Source organism: Saccoglossus kowalevskii, chromosome 2 (genome assembly GCF_978046115.1).
Source record: "Saccoglossus kowalevskii chromosome 2, keSacKowa6.1, whole genome shotgun sequence".
Taxonomy (NCBI): Eukaryota; Metazoa; Hemichordata; class Enteropneusta; family Harrimaniidae; genus Saccoglossus; species Saccoglossus kowalevskii.
Window position 1 is genome coordinate 28,871,530 of NC_140642.1, and position 9,352 is coordinate 28,880,881.

The following is a 9,352-nucleotide window of genomic DNA, read 5'->3' on the forward strand; positions in this document are numbered from 1 at the left end:
TGGAGACCCAGTTTATGACGGATTTGTTTGTTACCATCCTGTCATGACACTGACTGCGGCCATACTTGGCAATTTAGATATGTCCAGTCGAGTCTGGGAAAACTAATGAGCCTTGTCTCAGTACCATGTATCAGCACAGTAAGAACATAACGAGATAAGGAATGGCACTGTGTGTATTGGGGGGGGGGTAAAGTTTTCAATAACCTTATGTGTACCTGAATTTATTTTTACTTCCCACCCGGGTTGCAAATGGTCCAGCCCTTACCCGACATACTAACAGCATCTTCACGGTGACGCAAACAATATCGTACATATCTGTGAATGCACACTGGATGTCGCCGTAGCGCCGACACGCCCACCCATCACGTTCTGCGCAGTCAGAAGATCAACGAAGACTTCCCACGTCATGTGACTTGCCACGAGTCGAGTGCAAAGCAGTTAGCAAAATCTGGCTGTTAGATTCCACGTGGTTATGTCCGGAAGAGGGGAATACATTAGAGTAAAGCCGCTTCACTTACATCAAGTCACAACATTGCTGTGCTGTGATAGTAAACGCAACGGAGAAACGTTTTCCCACAAAAGACTTTGAAATAACATGGAGGTAAACCTCCATAGAAATAATAAGTTCGTTCTATGTCACTACATGGGCACTACATATACTTAATTAAATACATGCATTATTTTTATCTCATCCAGTATGCATAAAATAAACTGCCAAAAATATCATCATGTTTAAAAAAAACAAAATCTTACCCTAAATCATGGTCACTAAAAATGATAATAGTAATCATGCCCAAATCAAAAACTATATCAAGTTCTTCTGTGATTCTTGAACTTTGACCACACGCAGTCAGGTGTTTTATAATCACGTGATACACAATACAATGTCCGGTTGCAGGAGCGCCAGTTTGAAATAAGTTGCACTGTGAGTAGCGAACGTTCATTTGTAGTTCCATGGCATTTCATGTCATCGTCTTATTATATATTGTTGTATTATTAATTCTTAGATATTTGTCAAAAGTTACATAGCAGTTTGAAGGGAGTTGAGTACACGGGTGTTTAGAGGTCACTGAATCCATGCTGAATTTAAAGTTATTTTAAGTGCCAAGTGGACCTTGCGTCTCTCTTTTGCTGATCGTTTTCATGAGTATTTTTTATTGTACATGTAATTTGCTGTTCCTACTGAACACTGATGTAATGTGTTTTTTCTACTGAATAACCACGCTACATGCTGGGTAAGAGGGCTCGTCCGTCCGTGCATCACGACAATCTGACCAATCAGAACGAATCGCTGAGACACTTAATTTAAATATCAACCAACTCACCTTCGTTGACGGGAGAAGTTTTCGTCTGCCATTTTCTCCTTTCTGTATGCTGCTTCGTCGGACCATGGAGGGGGAAAAAAGATCCTTTTTAGCTCTATTGTTCGACAGACTATGTAGGTATATGGACACTGTGCACCAGCATAAACCCTCTGCCCTGTCATAATGTGTTATTACATTTAACTCAGTCTAAAAACTACAAATTTTGAGAAAATTCGTAAAAAAAGCAACTGACAATAATATTTCATGATAATCTGGTTTCAGTTTTTAGGTTGGAACATTTTGTCCAAAAAGGCAGCTAGTGTCCATGGGACATTTAATTATTTGCCCTATTTTGAGTGTAAAACATTAAAACACTTGGGTCCTTTAAGACATTTTGAAAAAAATATCAGCAAATTACATGTTGCTAGTACATGGTTTCACGGTAGACATTGTGTGATGTTATGGGTACAATTATCTTCAAAATTGTCAAGAATTCAGAGCAAAAATGCATTAGGAAAATGAAATTTGGTAATAAAAGTAGTGGGACTGTCAAAACAAACAACTAGCTGTTACATACTTGGGAGTAAACAACTAGAATATGTGCTGCAGACGATTATTTTAAACCCCAACTGGGCTACTTTGCAACGATTGTTGATAATTTCTATTGAATCTAACTTGCCTGAACAAAACTCTGCAAAATTATTGCAACACTATAACAGTTTTTAGATACATCTGTCACTATTTTAATTCTTGTTTATAATTATTTGTTTGTTGAAATCAAAAATTTTTGTGAATAATTAATCACATGACGTAATTGCTTGGTGCTGTCACTTGAAGCAAACACTATAGGGCATTACTAAATGGCTTGTATAGTCAATGAAAGTGTTTTCCTTTGATTTAAATGAAGCATGAGGGTCTTCCAAGTTCAAGGGTAAATGTTCTATAAATATTTCATGAAATTCAATGTAATGTAAACTATTATATACAAAAATATTAATTGCCTTTATTGATTTTCTACAGAGACACTTCATATTGTACTATCAACACCACAAACCCATTCTTTTGATTTTTTTTATGAATATTTATAAATTTCAATAGCAGTTGTATCCAACCAGCCAATCAACGAGTACATTTAAAAATGTTTATCAAAATCATGATGGGGTTGTTTTTACTTATAACAATTATACATTATAGACATCCTTTTTATTGTTTATTCCAAGTAATAAAATCTTGCTTTATTTATATAACAGCGATTATAAACGTGGATTTTTTGTTCAGAACTGTATCACGCTTCAAAATTGGGGGAGATTGAAATTACTGATATGCAGAAAAAAACCACAGTTTAGTGAACTGACAAAGCAGCATGTGTTAAATTTGACTGAGGGGAAGTTAACTAGTCTTTGGTAGCTGCCAGTGCCTACAAGGCATTTGCCAATCAAGCATATTGTTTCTACTACTGACACATTTCTTTATCACCCCTAAATCCGTGTTTGATCTTTTAGCCCTCGAGCTACTCAACCCCGAGAGTCTGATAAGTTAGTTTGGTGACTATTTATTTGTAAAAATATATTGAAAGTTGTTTGAGTAGGTTTATAGATATATTGATGAGGTGGTAGGGAGCTGCAAAATTGTTATTTAATGTGCACACTGGGCATATAAAATATTCTCCTCTCCTGAAGTTATTTGAGAAATTGAAGAATTGTATTATAATATCAGTGGTTCTCATTATCATGCATGTTGTACCTTTTCACCACCAGTTCCCTTTTTTCATCACAAATTCACAAAATAGTACCGTTTTTAGTTTGCACTTACCTTTTACTTACCAAATTTTTTGAGTAAAAACTGAAAATTTCCACCAATTTTGTATGTTGGCTCCTAAATTAGGGTACATTTCCATAAATATTGAAAAATATAGTGACAAAGTGCAGAAAATTTGGGCGAGAAAGTCTGGTGGCGAAAAGGTTAATAAACAATAGAATTAGAGAAAACGTTTTGTTAGGCAGTGAAAATTGTGAGATTTTGTAGCAGTGAAAAATTCTCCAGGGTGACATTCAAGAAATTTAGTCATCAGGAATGCCATAACATTTTCAAATCATGAACATTTTTAGCAGCAAAAATTAAATGACTTGTACATCTTATTGTGTGTTCCTCACATAAACTTCAATAAGGAATGCTGTCAAGGAAAGTTACTTGGATTGAGAAAATTTTACCGAAATATTGCTTAGGATTGCTGTCATACTCGTCCAATCTAGGACATGTTTGCACATCAAATCTCGTTATGAACTGGCCTAAATCCTTAGGGTAAGGGGTGACTTCAAATTGTAAAATTGTTCAAAAGCAGAATTTCTACCTTTAGAGCACAGGTCTCAATTCCATTCTGTCACATCAAGCATACTTGTCGATGGATATGAAGCTGCTCTATAATTTACACAAATTATTCATCCTCAATTTTGCACTAGACACAAGTTCGGTCTAGGTAGAGGTAGATTATATTTTGAACAAATGGAAGATCTCTCCAAATACTTGTTGACCTTGTTTTTGTGATACTTCTGTGATAAAAATATTTGTTTAGGACTCTTCTCAAAACATTCCTGTGCAATATTTTAACATGATAAAACCCACTGGATTCGCTGACCTGTGTGATAATGGACAGGTGACTGTTTTTTTTTTTCAAATTTACACCAATTGAAAAAGTATTGCATAGCCAGTGATAAGCGTGTTTCATTTGTTGAAAACATAGTACTGTATGAAGAAGCGCATGCACTTACACGATAAAAAGACACGTTAACGCATTGAACATTGTAAATTTGATGTACTTCAAATCACATCTAAACAAAAATATTTCGGTTTTATAGATTGTATTTTATTTCCAAACATTGTTGCCATGTGCTTTTTATTTTATCTCTCTATTGACAACTTCTTGAATTTCAAGGTATAATGTTCCAACTAGGAGAGAGGGATGAACTGATACAAAAGCAAACGATGTACTGACAATGCCAACATACAAGTGGATTTCACCAATTAAATAAGTTTTTTCAAAAGGACAGAGGATATATGATATACAATTTGCTGGATAAGACTTGTCATGTATCATTGCTCTGTTCAAATGAACTGAAGTAAAAATTGAATGACAGGATTATATTATGATATAGTTCATTCTAAATATCAGTAATCATTTGAGTATGTCACTGCTTTGTTGTTGCTCTTGAAAGCCTCATGCATTCGTTCAAATCTCAGAAAAGAACCTATGTATACAAATCAAGTAATATGTCACTAATATTTCTTATTCAGTTGAATTTTTTAAGGATTCATCTACCTTTGTTTGAGATAGTGTTATTGTACTACTATTGCGACTCTCATGCCTTCCTTATTAACTCTTTGGCACGATACACAAAAGTGTGATATGGGTTTGTCATTTGGGGGTTTTATCACAAATTAAATAGCTCTCTTCGTCAGAGTGTCGATAAGAAATGTTAAATGTTTTATTTCTCTTTGTCATTGTGTTTGATGACAACCACAATAGCTATCCCCTCGTTGTGTGCTTCTACTGGGCCATCAGCAGACCTACTAATCGAACATTTTAATGGGCTGTTCCTTAACTTGGGGATTGTATTTCTCCAGGTATCCTCAAGGATTCTTGATATGGTATTCATTCTGTACTATTTACTGTATTTTGAAATAAAAGCGTAAAGCTGTCAGATTCAGCTAAGTATACCAATGTTCCTTTCTGAGTAACTGAACAGAAGTCTGATGAGCCTCTTGTGCTTTCTTAATGGCTCCTTGAACCTGTTCTCAGTCCGCCTAGTTTGTGAAGTTTGCCTCCCTCTCACAACACTAAAGAGGAAGTATACTGAAAACAATGGTGAATTCCCCACAGTGGCAAAATGAATGAGGTGATTATTTTAAGTGCGTGTCTAATCCTGACATTCATCGGTTATAGATCTATGAAGGTTTTCATTGCATACTCTATTTTTTTTATTCAAAACCCGATTCGAAGTGTTACATATTTGTGTCATTTAGTGGTGTTGACGAGTAAATGAGCTTGACGTTTTGTGTGAAAATTTTATTCTATTTGACTAGCACTGTGGCTATTCTGTTTTAAAGTTAAATGTGTCTAGTTTTATTTAAATCATATTCAGTGGTCATTGAACTTTGTACATTGTAGGGGGCTATCTCTGAAAAAGTTATATTTGTATACAACACCAATTTGGGTGATTTTTTTTGAGCCAGAGTCTGGAAATGTACTGTATCATCATTCTGTATGGAATGGGTTGTCTGTATACCGGTAGTTGTCCTAAATATCTTGAAAATCAACAAAAAACACTATTCAAGTTTTTTTCATTATCAACTCGTACCATACAATGCATATAGATGTACTGCATGCTTACCACTTTTACAGGAAAGCACCCTCCCCTCTGGGTGAAACTAGATACTTTGTCTTGTCAACCTGAATTATCGCTGACTGCATTAACATGCAGTATTATTCTAATACTGTACTCAATAATTTGATTTGCAATATTTATACACCTATAAATATAAAGATAATATTTATCGCACTTTTTTTATTCAAAATTGCTTAATTATTCATGTAGGCTTCATAAATATTTGTTTTTGCCCAGAAATATTTTTAGGGACATAACTGGGAAAATGTACAATTATTGAAGCTATTTCCATGTCCATCAGGATTCCATGTTAATGTAAAGTTTAATTATTTCATTCATAAGAAATATTAATCATTAGAATGTTCTAATAATTTAAGGCAAGTACTGAATATAATTTTGAGATATGAAATTTGTTTACCATAGGAATAAATGGTGAATGATTCAGAAATTGCTGTTTTCATAGATTTAATTTTTAGTGTGAAAAGTAGTTTGGTGACTTTTGTAACTTGGTTTCTGGGATTTGTGGAGAACGGTATTAAATTAAACAATTGTAGAAGTCAAAGAAATTTAATTATTTGTTTAAATGGCAGTGAACTAACACATTTTCACACCGACTGAACGTACATTACATTACATACCAGCAGCGGTTCACATTTTTTTTCTTCAACACATTTTTATTTCATTTTAATTGACTCTTCTACTTGTTTTTGTAATCAGAAGAAAAATATCATGGTTGGACGATTTTTCCCAGACTGAAAAATAGTGGCCATGGTAAGAAAGAATTGAAAAGCAATTAAACAGAGAAAATAAACTACCAAGTTAAAGAATTACGGTATGTCCAAAATACACTAACCTTTCTGATTCTGTTTTTCGTCTGATTTGATTGTTTTTGTCTGAAAACAGACATGATAATTACAGTGTTAATATTAAATTTGTTAACACTGTAAACATCAGTTTATAATCTGAGTATAACAGTCCTTCCTGTTTCCGTTTCAGATCCACTAAACTAGAAAATTCCTTCTATTTTCAATATTGAAAAATTTATTGCGTTGTAAAGAAGGTGAGATAAAATGATAGTTTTTTTTTATGTTTTGTTTTCCCAAATGTGATTAAATGATGGTTATAGATACAGGAAATGAGGGTAAAGTTGTTTGCTTTCCGCTCTTCCGTTTCAAATGATACTGTTCATGTTGTTTGAGATTGATGCATTTATGTATGTCAGTCACATCATAATTCAAATCGGTCAATCTAATTTGTAATTTTATAACCGTTTTACTGTCAAGTTGGATCACTGATGGAGTAATGATGAGACGGACGTGTTGGGGGTTTTATCCGTCATTCATAATTATTGGAATGCATGAGATATCACCCAGCAGTTGAGTTGCCTATTTAAAACGTACAAGTCTGGAGAGACCAGACACAAATGATCATGACTACATGGGGTCACTGAAACTTATTTTAACCCGCTCAATTATCATAAGTGAGTACAGCGATTATAATAATTAAATTCTGCATCGCCAAGATGCTTATTAGATATCCCTTAAGGTTGGTGTTATTTATTTAGCTGTGGGGTTACAAGGCCTCATTGGCTGTGAATCTCGCTGGCTGCCCTAAGGCTCAAATAATGAAAAATTAGTGAAATTGGGAATTAGGCACAATTTTGCAACCTATCTGGTAAAGTAATCAGTGCTTGAGTGGTGAGCTATTAGATTTGTGCAATGATTCAGAAGTGATGACAATGTTAGCTGGGGCTGCGGCCGGCATTGCCCCGAAGGCATGCATATTGAAATGTAATGCAAAATGAATGTGTTTTCTGCCTCAGGTGTCTCCCTCACCAGCATGTCACTTAGCCATGTTAACTCAACTTAAGTTGTCAATTCATAGTGCATACAGCTCTAACCACTGAGCAAATCAGAACGGGAAGTGCGAATTTCAAAATGTTCTCTGGTCATAAGCAACTGTGTTGGGCCTACCAATGTGAATAATCAGATATAGTTAAGGAAAGATGACGGCTGATATCACCTTTTAGCATTATAATTCCCTCCTTATGGTATGAACTTTGCTTGAGGTTTCGACTGAGTCACTTTGAACCGTCTTGAACCCTGCAAAGTGCCAGTGTTGCTGGAATGTCAATCGCTGCACTTTCAGGTATTTTAACCTCTTTGTTTTTGCGTCTACTCAGTGTTGCTGTAACAGCAATGTGCAGAAATAAAAAGTATACCCCCAAATGGTTCTTGTTGGTTTAGGGCATTTGTGTCTACACTATAAACTAACTAATGTGTATTCTAACTGCGCTCTGTTATAGTGCAGGTGTCCATTTTTTTCATTGTCCCCAAGCCTCGCGCCTTAACTAAATATTATGACTGTATTAGGCATGCTGTGTTTCTTTCATGGTACTAGATACTGGCTGCTTAAATGGTAATATACAAACACTGCAAACCTAGGCTAGAAATTGATTTTTGAAAATCATATCTAATTTCCTATTCAAAAAAATTACTGTTTTATGTATTTTTTTATTGTAAATTTAAATCTTTTGAATAAATTGTAATTTGATCATTTTTGGAAGAGTCTCAGAATAATTTATAATTTTCATAGCGAATTGTACTGTGAAACCATTTGCTTTCACTGACATTTAATTTCACTATTTTGATGCTTGAAGCAATAATGCTGGGTTTTAAGTTTACAAACTTGGCAGGAAAACAATGAATTCTATTGCTTTACATATTTACATGGATTTAACTATATGGCGAAAATATAAAAATCAAAAACCAACAATTAATTAATGCATTTACAGTATAGATTTAGTTGTCTAAATTGTAACAATTGTAAATTCCTGGGCATAAATATTTGTTCCTAGTACATATTTTATGAAATTTCATTTTTGCTAATTTGTCAAATAAAGTACGGTTTATATTTTTATTTATTTTTTTCAAACTAGGAATTCAATCTAAGCAAAAAAAACAAAAACACCCCAGTGCAGTAACTGTAATCTAGGTAAGTCTTAAGCCGAGACCTTGGGGTCAATCATGCACTGTTTCTGCAGTTTCATTTGACCTTTTGGTTTGGGGTACCGCTTTCCATGGATGTTATTCAACTGTTGAGACTGTAGGTATCAGCACCTTACCCTTAGGAGTCCACAGTATAAAATAACACTTAGCAAAACTGATTTCAACAAGCCGAGCATAGTTGAAATTCAAACAGGAACATGACTAAATCTCATTAAGATACACAGCTACATGAGAAGAAGTAAGCAGAAGTACGGGTAGTCAACTGGAAAATTAAAGCGTTTACACCAGGCTAGTTAGTTGTAAATTGGATGCGAATTACTCAGTGGAAATTACTTTAAGACAGACTTGTTTTCTTTTCCCCCTTTTCCCCCCCTCCTATGCCCTGGTATCTGGATCTGCATTAGATTAGAAACATGACACTCCTTCACTTAATGACCTATTCACTTGGAATTATTTCATGTTAAATTATTTTAACTGATTAAGTTGTCATCTTCGTATGCCTAATATTAAAATAATATGTCCACACTCTGCGAGATCAGACATCATCTCTGAAATAAGTTAAATTGTCGGGCTTGTTTCGCCATAGACTCGACAGTATTCAATAGACAATCCTGATTACTGTTAACTGAAGATGTGAAAAGCTTACAGACAGCTGTGT

The 9,352-nt window shown here is 34.5% G+C and overlaps 1 long non-coding RNA gene across 1 annotated transcript; it reads left to right on the plus strand.

Moving 5' to 3' along the window:
• The first annotated feature begins 846 nt into the window (after positions 1-846).
• LOC144352765 (uncharacterized) lies at positions 847-8,653 on the plus strand. The gene is made up of 4 exons (XR_013420657.1): positions 847-925; positions 6,404-6,518; positions 6,683-6,746; positions 8,625-8,653. It is a non-coding gene; the product is annotated as an uncharacterized LOC144352765 (long non-coding RNA).
• The last annotated feature ends 699 nt before the right edge of the window (positions 8,654-9,352 follow it).